Source organism: Octopus bimaculoides, chromosome 15, assembly GCF_046866305.1.
Source record: "Octopus bimaculoides isolate indiv1 chromosome 15, ASM4686630v1, whole genome shotgun sequence".
In the NCBI taxonomy this organism is placed as follows: Eukaryota; Metazoa; Mollusca; class Cephalopoda; order Octopoda; family Octopodidae; genus Octopus; species Octopus bimaculoides.
Genome location: NC_142942.1, coordinates 30,839,615 through 30,854,945, shown reverse-complemented (window position 1 = coordinate 30,854,945; position 15,331 = coordinate 30,839,615). Strand labels below are relative to the sequence as shown.

At 35.1% G+C, this 15,331-nt stretch overlaps 1 long non-coding RNA gene across 1 annotated transcript; it reads left to right on the top strand.

Annotated features, from left to right (window-relative positions):
• The first annotated feature begins 852 nt into the window (after positions 1-852).
• Positions 853-7,958, top strand: LOC106867615 (uncharacterized). Its single transcript, XR_001409170.3, has 3 exons — positions 853-867; positions 4,116-4,260; positions 5,484-7,958. It is a non-coding gene; the product is annotated as an uncharacterized LOC106867615 (long non-coding RNA).
• Positions 7,959-15,331: the final 7,373 nt, after the last annotated feature.

Here is a 15,331-nt window from a genome sequence, read left to right as displayed (position 1 = left end):
AAAAGATAAAAAAGATATGAACAAACATATATATATATATATATATATATATATATATATATATATAAGAGGAATAGCCACCAAGGTGGATTCCTAATATGTTAGAAGAAGACGCCAAATCGCCTTACCACGAAGAATACGTTCTCAAAAATTTTAGCAAACGCCAGAATGTATACGAGGAAGACAAATGAAAGGAAACGAAATAGAGCAAATAACACCATACTTTAAGATCACTAACGTGATCAATCTTTACACACACACACACACACACACACACACACACACATATATATATATACAAAAACACATACGCACAGATATATATATATTCTTATTCTGTTCTCATTTATTTTGTCGCTGTTATTAATGGTGAATTTATTGGTCAATAATCTAAAAATAATTGGATTAAATACTATAAATGAGAATTTTTCTTAATGATATAAGAGTATACTTCGGTTTGTTGACACTTTCCTAAAATGGGACATCTACAAAAACAGCCTACAGACATTTGTGACTATCTACATGTGATTGCTTTGTATGCATGAGTATGGGTGTAGGTATGTAGATGCAACATGTCGGATTACGATACGCGTGTGCGCGCGCGCGTTTGCATGTTTCAGCGTGCGTGTTTATAGATATACATAATTTTTAAAACTGAATTTCAATTAACATGATTATAACAATGCAATTTATCATCATTTAAATTGTTACAAACATTGCCCCAAATATTACCAAAAAAATTATAATTATGATTTTTATATTTTACTATTTCATTACTTGACTTTGCCTTGAATAATTAAAACTTCATATTCTAATTATATCTCTTTTCTTTTCTTTTTTTTCCCGTTTTTACAGAGTGAATTTCATGTGAGTAGACTTTTCTTTCTTTTTCTGACTTTATTTGTGTCTTACGTTTTTTTCTGTTTGTTTCTGCTTTCTACTCACCACATGCACACAATGCCTTACACAATCATACCCGCCTCCATGTATGTATATATATATATACTCATAGCCATCTATGTATCATATTTCATGTAAATGCAATACATCGTTCAAAGGTAGATTTTCTGCGGGGTTCATTCAGAGAAAACAGCTCTTATGAAAGGACTGTGTTTAAAAACACAATATATATCGGAGGGGGATGGAAATCGTTCAAGCTGCGTTTAGCGAGTCCCTAGGTGCATTTTGGCCTCTAAAGCTATGCCTATGGCTGGTATTTATTGTTCCACTCGGTACCCATGTGATAATCGACTAAGGAGACTCCAACATGATCTGAAGCTAGAGTGTAAAAAGATTTACCCCAAATACACAAATATTTACTGCAATACAAAATGTTTCTGTAACTCTGTTAATCTTTATTATTATTATTCTTTTTAACTCGGGTTTTGTTGGAACGACTGGAATCTTGCATGCGTAACGGGTTTGCTGCCTGCAGCCTACGGTACCATGCTATCTGTTCTTTTCAACTATCAATCCTTTCCTGATTAGTCTGGCTGTGCCAAGGAGGCGAGCCTTTTATCTCTGTATTAAGTGCCGCGTTTCTCAGTCAATTTTGTGATTTATGTTTTTAGTTTTCCTCTGTTCAGCTTTTTCAGTTTTGCCCTTGTTGGGAGAATTCTTACGACGCTTTATTATGGTACTTTGTAGTCCTAATTTCTACTTAGAGTTTAGCTGTTTTAGAATTTCTACAATTTCAGATTTTTCTTTATAACTATCTGCCAATACAACCCTTGATTTATATTTATCGGCACCCTTGAAGACAGAAATAGAGATTTGTTTTTGTTTTTGGTTTTGCTCATGTTTCGTAGTTACTTATGATACTCCGTGATTCCATACTTGATATTTTTGTAGTCCTATGGTGGCTATTTTGTATTAGTTTTCTAGTTGTAAAAGGACCCTGTTATCCTGTATTTGTGATGTGTATAGTCTCTCTAAATCATATTTTTAGTGATGGATTTTAATTACAGCCCTTCTTTTTCTTTTTCTTTTTTTAAGTCTAGTCTTGCTATTTCATTTAGCGTCCAATTGAGAATACTATAACTTCTTACTTGGATGACTAGTGTCTGATGCCCTCTTATTATTATTATTATTATTATTATTATTATTATTATTATTATTATTATTACCATTATTATTTCATACACACATACACACATTTGTATATGGATATAAGCGTTATATATATATATATATATATATATATATATATATATATATATATATATATATATATATATATATATACATATATATATATATATATATATATATATATATATATATATATATATATATATATATATATATATATATATATATATATATATATATACACATATATATATATATATATATATATATATATATATATATACGTGCATGTGTGTGTGTGTGTGTGCATATATAAATGCGTATATGATGGACTGACGGATAGACTACAGTTAACAAGTCATTGATCAGGCTGTTTAGTTGCCAGCTATTCCATCCATTCATCCATTTAAACTCTCATTAATATCTTTATCTCGGGTGCTTTCGGAAGGTATAGCAGAACTTTAAGGTTCTATTTTATTATCATTATTATTATTGCTTAGGGATGAGGTTTTAGGATTCCCGAATCCATAATTCAAATGTGATTGCCACTTATAAGCACTTTGTTACAATTACATCAGTCATCATTTGATGTTTTCCTTTGGTAAATTTTCTTCTGCTTTACAGTTATTACGTCTTATATTTTTATATCATTATGTTGACTCTATAATCCATATGTCGTCATATAAACAGTAGCATATTTGCGATATTTCCATATATGATCGTATATCCGTGTGCCAGCATATTGTCATTTTGCTATGTGTAGTAATTTATTTACTATTACAATCAAATTACTAACGTGCCACTTCTACGTGGTCGCTCAACTTGCCAGAAACAGCAAACCAAATTTCTCTCTAATCATACTGATGTCTTATAACAGGTCAAAGACACATTCGATAATGTAATCCTAAACAGCTTTAAAAAGACGGGATGATCACATTTGGATTGTTTTACATATTAATCAAAATATAATATTCATTGTGGGCTTATAAAGTTATATTTTGTGTATAGGTAAAACTGAAGATTTTTTTTTTCTATTTGTCATAAAAATTCTGATAATACTTGCTATAAAAACCGATTTTGGCTCTTGATTCAATTTTACAAAAATTAATTCTCACCTTCGTCATGGTCTCGGTGTTAATTTCATTTCTTGTGTAGTCAAATTTCAGCCACATTGTCGTGATTTCAACAATCTTTTCCAGCAGTCATTAAATGTATTTATATTCCCCCTTGAAGAGAGAAGACGAACATTGGATAACCTTTGCCGAGTCTGTATTTCGGTTTCAAACATATGCTATGGTAAATGAGATTAGTCAGATCATGGTACTATTGTTATGATATTGCTTAGTTAAACTTATGACCTTAACATAAAATTCTACGATAACATGAAAAGTTAAGAAATAATAGAAAATCTTCAGCGCTTACAGACAATTTATATCAATGGCAATAATCAGTTTTGAGATATGTACATATATGCCACGAATTATAAAGAATGAAGTTGGTTCCAAGTCTGTTGTACGAAAAAAACAACTTCACCTGATAATTGGTGGCCTACAACCCAGACAACTGAAGTATTGAATATTAAGTTTACACAGACAACTGAGAAAACCTTTGTCAATTTTACAGTTATGCGCTTATATTTGAAATATTTCAGGAGCGTCGCCTTAAATGTATTGTTAGTATAATATTGCTTGTTGTGCTGCCACAACAAATATCCAAATATCCATCAAATCTCGTTCTACAGTTTTGCAAAATAAATGACAATTTAAATACTGTAGTTCTAGATTTTCTATACCTGAAAATGAAAAGAAGGTATTGTTACGTTTGGAACGTCTTTGACCATGTTTGCTTGAAGACGTGAACCTTGGGCTAAAATGTAACAACATCGGTGCCATAATCAAATGGACAATTAACTAGCTCTCTGATTCATGAAACATATATAACAAAAATGGTCAGTGATTAAAATGTTCTGTTAAGCCTGTGTAAACTTAGTATTCAATATTTCCTCTCTTCTGTGTCTCTATCAGGGAATAATACCACCCTACAAATTGGATTTTATTTTGAAACGACCATATCAGATTGGAAAACGACAGTTTGCACAATTCCCAGCACGGATGTTCCTCAAACGGCAAATAAATAATGACGCGGACTACTCTGTTTATTAAACGACTTGTAAGTATTATTGCAATACAATCCTGCACACACACACACACACACAATCACGCACACACACGCACCACCACTCCACACACACAGCATAAAACTTCTCCAAAACTAGAAAAGCTTAATTAATATCCTAGCATAATAAAACTGCCTAATAAAACGATCATACAATGTCAATATATCTTATGATACAGACACGAGAACCATCATAGACCACGAATGCTTCAACAAGTTCAACCTTACGAGAATGGAGGCCGACTCAGAATAACGAAACCGAAGATTCACAGACAACAAAGTGCACCAAAATATATATTCCCACCATCAGCTATCACTGTGATGCACATGTGCGTGTGTGTGTGTGTGTGTGTGTTTGTGCATGCGTGTGTTTGTGGTATATGCGAGAAGTTTAAGGGAAACAAGAAGCTACGAGTAGCGACTCTGTGTGTGTGTGTGTATATATATATATATATATATATATATATATATATATATATATATATATATATATACATATATATATATATATATATATATACATACATATATATATATACACGCGCACACACACACACACACACACACACACACACACACACACACACACACACACATATATACATACATATATATATATATCTTTTATCTTTTACTTGTTTCAGTCATTCGACAGCGACCATGCTGAGGCACTGCCTTGAAGAATTTTTAGACGGTTGAATCGATCCCAATGCTTTTTTTTAAAGCCTGGCACTTATTCTGTCAGTCTGTTTTGCCGAACAAAGACGTAAACAAACCAACACTGGGCGCCAAACACACACACACACACACATTTCAATTTTCGTCCACTAAATCCACTTACAAGACACTTGCCTAAGGTGCTACGCAATGGGACTGAACCCGGAACCAAGTGGTTGGGAAGCAAACTTCTTATCACGCAGCCACACTTGCACTTTTATATATATGAATGTAATTTCTTTGCAAACTTCCACCATTGCTATCACTCTAACTGGATACTCTGACGGTGATCACTTGTCCTCCTGTATATAGAAAGCTCATTAACTATTCATGGTTTCGAGTACTTTATTTTATCGGCTCCGAATGTAAGAAGGGCAAAGTTGAACTCCGACAGTTTTGACATATTAATTTTAATCCATAACAGAAATAGTGATATATTTCATTAATTTTTTTTTTCTTTTTTCTTTTTCTTAATTTCTTTCTCTTGCATTTTTTTATAGGAGAACTGAGCAGGCTGACTGATTTTGTGAAGACATGAAATCTCAATGACAGACCGATAATCTTTGGAAAGCAGATCATTTTTCACTACCTAAATCAGCTTTTATTGTCTCTTTTATCCAAACAAATCTGATAGTGCTACACATCCAGAGCTGGTATTCTCTGAAAGATCCTTTCATGGTATACGGAATAAAATACACCCAGCTTCCAAAAACATCAACTACTTCGACGATCACAACATCAACAAACAAAAGAAGCAGCGACGGCAGTAAGATGAATAACAACAATCATATATTTACTGTTTTGCTGACCTTGTTTGTGTTTATCTTTAATAAAGATTGAAATGTCATTAATTGTGCAATTATACATAAATACTTAGAAACGTATATACATGTATATATAATCAGAAAGGAGGCTTAGACTTGTTTCCTATACTCTATCTCTAAAAGTAGAAAGACAGATAAAATAACATATACATACATACATACATACATACATACATATATATATATATATATATATATATATATATATATATATATATATATATATATATATATATGATATATTTAGTTGAAAATAATATGTTATATATTTGTGTGTGTAAGTGTGCGTGAATTTGTATACGAATATGTATTGGGTTTATGCGTTCACGTTTTCAGTAATGCAAAAGATGTGCTCAATACTTTTTGGTAGAGTGGAACATCATTTATTCAAAACTAAGTCTATGTGAAACACTACTCGGAAATTGTCATTCCCCTTCCTTAGTCGCCTGAGGAACGGGGACTAAAACCCTGAGTGATGACTTACGCAAATTCAGCTTTGAATGAATATTATACACAAATATATACAAATATATATATATATATATATATATATATATATATATATATATATATATATATATATATATACGTTTATGTATTTGTTTTGGAATATTCTTGATGTGAAAACGTGTGTTGAAACATATTGTTACCCTTGAGGGATGGTAATTTTTTTGCCATTTAAACATACGCACTATTTTTTTTAATCTTCACTTTAGTTTTATTAGTATTATTTTTAGTTAATAGGGGAGACGCTTGGGACAGAGAGTTACTGAAGAGGTCACAGAATGTGTGACGAAAAGAACTTTGACAGACGTATAAGCTAAATATAATACGAATAAAATCTCAAGTGAAGATCAAATCAATAGCGGGTATGTTTTATTGACAAAAATGACTATCTCCAAGTATAACAATATATAAATATTTATCGCGCCTAAAGGTATACCAGAGTGTCAACAATCGCCAAATTTTAGTTGAGGTAAAGTGTAAAATAAAGCACCAACGTTTTAACTTTATTGATGAGTCATACGTTTTACGTTTCTATTTATTTGACCGTCAATTGCTCTGATTATTGTCCAATATATTAGATTGTCTCTGGCGAATGAATGTTCGCGTGTTTTTGAATTCCTTGAGAGTTCAGCTATACTCTCATAGGAAACTTAAGCAACATTATTCTATCGCTGATAAGTAGTGAATAAACGCATTAAACTCTGCCATCAGTATTGAACTCTTTCTACTGAACGAGTGTGTACCCCCTCGCGGCATATACATACATACACACGCACACACACTTACACATACATATATATATATATTAGGTATGTATATATATATATACTTACGAAACACAAACTCAAGCACACAAATGTGTGTGCATATCTGTGATTCTATTATCTATTGACATCCTTTGACCTACTTCCACATATAATCTTGTATGGAAATAACATAACCAAAAGGACTATAAGTAAAGAACTACTACTACTACTACTACTACTACTACTACTACTACTAATAATAATAATAATAATAATAATAATAATAATAATAATAATAATATAATATAGAAACCAATGGCTCCCGTGTACTGTGAAAAGAAACTATATTGAGACTATGTGATAGTCAATCGGTCATGTGACTGCGGGGTATTCAGTTATATGACCTTTGACACGCAAGCATCTAGCTTTCAAGTCACATTGTCATTAACTCCCAAGACAACTTTCTGATCAGTAGAGTCGTGTAATTATTGACATCATTTTGACAACCTTCATCATTATTCAAATTAGCTATACTGAGAAAGAGTGAGAGAGAAAGAAAGAGAGAGAAAGAGACAGAGACAAGCCGTTAGCCAGTCACCTGAAAACTAAGACAGCTAACTCTTCCTCTTTCGTGACCATCTATTACTCCCAGATAATAATTGGTGATCTAGTCACTGATACTCATCTAAAACTTAAATAGTGTCTGTCTGTCCACCTCGGAACATAACTGTTAATATTAAGGCAGCTAGCTGACCAGTCACACATCAAATCGTAAGATCCCGCCAACCGAATAGTTACATCACCACCTCTACTCCAGACAGTCCAGTCACGTGACCAAGTGGATAAATGTACTTCTGCTCAATTACTGTGTTAATAAATTTTACTTGATCAGATTGTTCATTAGTTTTTTTGTTTATTTTTTTTATAATCATTTTGCAATAATTAAGACTAACCTACGAATTATGATTCGTGATTCGATAAGTTAAATATGATATGTAAGTGTCTGTCGCGTACGACGACTTGCTAGAAGTTACAAAGAAATAACCCTCGAAGCATACTTAACCATCTTAAACGGCAGAAAGACTTATTGCCTGATGTAGTCTAAGGTACACTATGTCTGAAAAAAGAAAAAAAAACTGAAATGAAAGAAACACATGGTCGAAGCTAGATCTACATTGATCATAAGAACTGACTTAAGGCAAACCAACAATAACGACGTTGGCGTTTTTTCTGTTTTTCTTTTTTTTTACGCGATGTATATATGAAATTTATGCTATTGGTGATTAAGTCATTTTTTATTTAGATAAATCAATAAAGGAGAGAGAGAGAGAGAGAGAGAGAGAGAGTGAGAGAGTGATATATATATATATATATATATATATATATATATATATATATATATATAGACAGAGAGAGAGAGAGAGAGAGAGAGAGAGAAACTGGGGCGCAATTTCCCAAGTCCAGGATGATTTCTGTGCAACAAGTCGAGAAGCTAGGGATTCGTTTCCAGTATCCCATTAACAAAGTATTGCATCCCTGTCGGAGATACCAGTCCACTATTCATCTGATCTATTGCCCGGTTTGACATACGGGCATTCGTATAAGGTCTCTGCAGTTTTAGCATAATAGCTTAATATGCATGGCTGCGTGGTCAGAAACTTGCTTCCCAGTCACATGGGTCCGGGTTCAGTCTCACTGTGTGGCACCTTCACCAAGTGTCTTTTATTATAGTCTCTGATCGACCAAAGCCTTGCGAGTTGTTTTCGTAGAGGGAAACTGAAAGAAACCCGTCGTTTATATACATACATACATACATACATACCATACACACACACACACACACACATATATATATATATATATATATATATATATATATATATATTGCGGAGATGTACTTGCATAGCGAGTGACTTGATCTGAGATCGTGTGCTGAAACAAAAACAATTGCAGCGTGGAAGATGTTTATAAACCATTTAAGAACACACACACAAAACAACACTATTTACATTATTTATATTTCACGATATTTGTCCTCATCTTGTTTGTTGTTAACACAACGTTTCGGCTGATATACACTCCAGTCTTCAGCAGCAGAAATATAGCAAAACTGTTACTCGGACTTTCACGTTCCCGTTCGTCGGACAGTTTTGTTACAAAAAAATGTAGGAATGGGTGTGTGGTAAGTAGCTTGCTTAAGAACCGCATGGTTCCGGGTTCAGTCCCACTGCGTGGCACCTTGGGCGAGTGTCTTCTACTATAGCCTCGGGCCGACCAAAGCCTTGCGAGTAGATTTGGTAGACGGAAACTGAAAGAAGCCCGTCGTATATATGTATATATATATATGTATGTGTGTGTATATGTTTGTGTGTTTACGTCCCCGTAACTTAGCGGTTCTGGAAAACAGACTGATAGAATAAGTACTAGGCTTACAAAGAATAAGTCCTGGGGTCGATTTGCTCGACTAAAAGGCGGTGCTCCAGCATGGCCACAGTCAAATGACCGAAACAAGTAAAAGAGTAAAATAGTATATATATATATATATATATATATATATATATATATATATATATATATATATATATATATATATATATATATATATATATATATATATATATTGTTGTTGTACTTGGGGATGGTCATATTGCCAGTTTAGCCAATAAAATGTATATATATATATATATATGTGCATATATATATATATATATATATATATATATATATATATATATATATATATATATATATATATATATATATTTATTTATTTATTTATGTGTCTCAGCCAAGTGGCTGCGGTCATGCTGGTGCACCACCGTGATTTTCACGTTCCTTGCATGGCTCTTCTCCCCCACCTGACATGGTCCAATCAAGAGTTTTGATGGCACATCTGGTGTATAAGAGAATTTGACATCGCTGCCCTAAACTGCGTCTCATTACGAGCCATTGGTTCGTCTGGTATCGTGGAGAGGAAAGCGTCAAGTTTTGTCTTGAAGACCTCCGCATCCATGTCTTGCATGTCTCTCAAATGTTTTGGCAGGGCATTGAAGAGCTGAGGTCCTCTGAAACCGAGGCTGCTGCAGTATCTCGTTCTTATGTGAGATGCAGTGGACGGTACCTTTGGCACCATGCAGTGGCGACCCGTGCGGGCATTCCTGTAGTACTTAATACCAAAGTATATATATATATATATATGTGTGTGTGTGCATATACATACATACAGACATATATATATATATATATATATATATATATATATATATATGTGTGTGCATATACATACATATATATATATATATATATATATATATATATATATATAGATATATATATATATATATATATATATATATATATATATATATATATGTATATGTATATATGTACACACACACACACACACACACACACACACACACACACACATATATATATATATATATATATATATACATTTGTATGTATGTATGTATGTATGTATGTAGGAGGGAAGGTCAAAAAATATCCGCACTTTCGCCATAACGTATCTTTATTGTCACACTGCCTTCTGCACATGCATGTTTATAGTTGGTACTATTGTGGTCACGTGATCGAAGTTTGAACCTGATCGCGCTATATTTTCTTTCTGGCTTTTACATTGTAAGCATGGCCGCTCCACTAGCAATCTGACCGCAATAGTACCAACTATAAGCACGCTTGAGCAGAAGGCAGTGTGTCAATAATAAAGATAAGTTATGGCGAAAGTGCGGATAATTTTTGACTTCCCCTCGTATATATACGCAAGGAAAATAATGACCATCCCGAAATCCATATGTATGTGTGTGTGTGTGTATTTCCACCCTCATATCGCGCTTGACAACCGGTGCTGATGTATTTACATCCCGGTCAATTAGCGTTTCGGCAAAACAGAATCATACAATAAGTACCAGGAGGTTGATACATTTGATAAGTAGAAGATACAAGATATATATATATATCAGTTATTTTTTACTTGTTTTAGTCATTAGACTGCGGCCATGCTGGAGTACCGTCTTGGAGAACTTTTTAGTAGAACGAATCGACTCAGCACTTATCTTTCAAGCCTGGTACTTATTCTATCGTGTCTTTTGCCGAATCGCGAAGTTAGCGAGACATAAACCCACCAGTATCAGTTGCCAAGCGGTGGTGGCAGACGAAGACAGACACAAAGACAGACAAACAGACAAATACACACACACACACATTTTTGTGCGTGTGTGTGTGTGTGTGTGTGTGTGTGTGTGTTTGTGTGTGTGTGTGTGTACACACGGCGAGCTTCTTTCAGTTTCCGTCTCGAAATCCACTCACAAGACTTTGATCGGCTCGATGCCATGCAGTGGGACTGAAGCCACATATCAGCATCGGGTTGTATTTTAGCTGGATCGTTAAGTACCGATATTTGTCCCCCTTAAATCATAACCTGTTGGATAGTGCAGTTCCTGGATTACAAAAGTGTTCGACGATGGCTACTGGGACATCTTTTATCATAAATCCGTTTGATTAGGGCCGATCAGCAGCTAAACAAGAACAAAGCTTACTTGGATCCAACAAGGGAAGGCTTTCGAAAGTCATTCATGTTGCTAGAAGATGCAGCCAAATTTTCACCTCACACCATAACATCTTAAATTCAGAGAGGAAACATTGGATAGTCCTATGCAAACAAAAAATGGCATATATATACATGTGTGTGTGTGTGTGTATATAAAACCAGGTGAAAATCGACCGGAATGGCATCTTTTGCTCGTCTGTAAGAAAAAAAGATATTCCAAAGGCAGTTTATAATCTCGCAGCAGGAAAAAAAAAAGTTAGAAATCGAAGTTGACAGTCTAAGGGCAATAACTCTACAATCATGCAAACAGAGTTATTTCCCTTACAAGGTTACAATAACGCGTTTAAACATTTTTCAACGTCCATAGTAACAATGCTAAAAATCCATAGAAGTCTATTGGTATCGATTCTCATTTTGCAATTCAGAAAACACAAGTAATATATATTTCCCGCGTGACATTAATAATTCTTTCTACTACAGGCACAAGGCCTGAAGTTTTAGGGAGTGGGACCAGTCAATTACATCGATCCCAGTATTTGACTGGTGCTTATTTTATCGACCCGGAAAGGATGAAAAGTGAAATCGACCTCGGTGGAATTGAACTCAGACCGTAAAGATGGATGAAGTTCTTCTAGACATTTTGTCCGTCTGCTACAAATTCTGTCTGTTCGCCGAGAATAATAATAAGTATTTGTAGAGTGTCGCATGACCAAAAGTGTTATCAAAAGCGCATGTCCTATCTATATAAGCAGCAGTAGCACTGTAAAATACAGTGCTCTATGAAGTCATTGTAACATAGTGAACATAGAGACACAAGATTGTCAGATTCGTCTTAAAATGTTAACTTTTATTATTTTATACACAAATAAAGGTGAACAATATTACTAAATCATTGAGAAATCCACACTTGCTGTCTAGTCAACCAAGCTCTATTTTAGGGCAGGATAACCTTACACGATATAATTTAATACATTGTGATATAAAGTCATAAAAAGATTCGAAAGTAAGTTTAATTGAAAGCTAATACTGTTTTAAAATTATCAAACAAGTCAATCAATTGTCATTGTGACGTTGGGAAAAGCTACCACTAACGAATTGCATATTTTTCCTTCCTTTACCTTTTAGTATTTCTTTGTTTCACACAACGGAAATTACGAGTCTGAGAGAATTTTTCCTTAAAAATTTTAAAACATTTTTGCCCTTTCAATTCTGTCCTTTTTCCTTTTCCATGAAGTTGTGATAGATATTCCGAAACTCCACCCACAGGCCCGAGTTACCATTAATTCATTTGAAAATTCGCAGTGCGAAATAGGACAAAAATGCTGTATGTGAGATGAGACGCCAGGTCATAGATTTTCCGGCATGCACCAGATCTGTTTGTCTTCGTTTGCCTTCTTCTGCCGGTTCATAAGGGCCTCGACTAATCCAGAATATCGCCAAGAAGTTTGACTTCGTCCGTCACTTCTTTTGTTTGCTGCTTGTTTCCGCCCTCCAATTTCTCTCTGCCATCTCCTACAGCTATCGGTGCAGCGACAGACAAAGCGTCCATATTCGTTTCCCCTTCGGGCGATATCTATTGATGTATTATCAAAGCGTCACAACGGTGGCGATTGAAAAATTGACAGGCTAATGGTTACCGTCTCGGGGTTTTCCTGACTCTGACTGAATAAATTGTAGAGGAGAGATCATCATCTATTTCACCGCCGCCATCTCTGCTGCAGTCAGATTGCTTCAATATGATCGGCAGTAGATCTCGTACACGCGCTTAAACGGCAGCCCACTGCCAAACTGCTTACTCGTAACTCTCAAGCACGCTTCGTTTACCGTTTGAGCCGCTGTCTCGCCACTCCTATCAGCCGGAACTGACAACTGAAGGTCTCTTAAAAATGCAGTGCTCTATGAAGTCATTATAACATAGTAAATATAGAGACACAAGATTGTCAGATTCGTCTTAAATGTTAACTTTTAATATTTTAAACTCAAATAAAGGCTTTTTTCGTTTGACTTAAATTATCCGCAAATACTAGGGTAGCTTTTAAGCCTCCCCGCTGCGACTGACTAGTACAAAGTTTCCACAGGGCGTTGCTTAATTAATGTGCGAGAGCAGTGGCTGAAAACTTGGCATGCTAATGACAACCGAAAAATTTCTATTTTTTCTTGACTGAATATGTTATAGATGAAGGATCACACAATCTTTCGCCGTTGCCACCACCGAAAGTCGCTTCGATGAGACCGACGGCAGACTTCGCGAGAGAGTCTCTCCGTGTTTCATTGCTGGCACTTCGACGGCTGCTTCCAGCAAATCCAGGATGTCTGGCCCGTTTGAATGCGGCCATTGCTGAAACGCTTACAGTTCTTTCCCGTCGCATCATAGGCTGCTGTAACATTTGAATCAGTAAATATATTTGTTGACGACAGATGAAGTATTAATACCGCGAGGTAATAGTTATCCCGATTTAAATGTGAATGTTCTGTTAAAATAAAATATACTGCGGTAGTTGCCATGAAAACAAATCTCTCATATTGGCTTTTGGTGCAAAATGAACTCTTGTTTATATTACAGGCGGGGAGATAAATGCACGCCACCTCCAGCGCTGAGACCATTAGATCACGTGATTTCGACTTTCCTTGGTTTTGTCGATGATAACAACTGTCATTCAATATAGCGTTTGCGGAGAGATGAATCGCTGCTATTTCCAGCGGTCGAGCGTCCATCATTGACAAGATCAAGGATGGTCAAAATCACGTGATCTGGTAATGTCGGCGCTGGAGATGGTGAGGATTTCTCTCCCTGCTAGCAATATAAACAAGAGTGCATTTTGCACCAAAAGCCAATATGAGTATTTCTCTCATGGTAACTACCGCTGTATAATTTGTTCTAATAAAACATCCACGTTTAAGTGGGGATGAATAGTTAAATCGGTGGTTTTCAACCATTTTTTTATCTACAGACCCCTTTGATTGCTAATTTACTTCGATGGCTTTCTCACAGTCATTCGATGTTTTAAAAAGTTCTTATTGAATTTTTATAATTAAATATAAGAAATTATCTAAAATGAGTGATGAAATAGTTTGTGTATAGTAGAAGTATAAGCAATTAATTGCGCATAAATTTTAATGACAAAATCTCATATTGACCTCCAAGGGTTATATGGACCCCGGTTGAGTACCAATGGTTTAAGTACGTCAGTCGCCTACTCCCCAGTCTCTGTTTCTCGCTACTTAACCGTCACGAATCCGACAGAGAAAAAATGATAGAGGATAGTGAGGGGCGGGAAAGTTCCATGTCTTTAATCCTTTTGACTGCTCTATGTGTCTTCTCCCGTAAAATAATAGAGGCAAATTTCATAGTCAAGTATTAGTTTGTAAGATTGCCACTTGCTGACTTTTAATTGGAGTTTGAGAAAGGGGCGAAACAAGAGGGAGGGTTGTTGGATCCGATTCAAATAGAGAGAGGGAGAGGGGGGAGAGGGGAGAGGGAGAGGGGAGAGGGAGAGAGGGATAGGGAGAGGTGGGAGGGAGAGAGAGGAAGAGAGAGAGGGGAGAGAGAGAGGGAGGGAGCGAGAGATAGAGAGAAAGAGAGAGAGAAACAGAAACAGAAATAGAGAAATAGAGAAAGAGAGAGAGAAAGCGAGAGAAAGAGAGAGACAGAGATAGGGAAAGAGACGGAGGGTCTTACATATTTATACATCAATCACAGT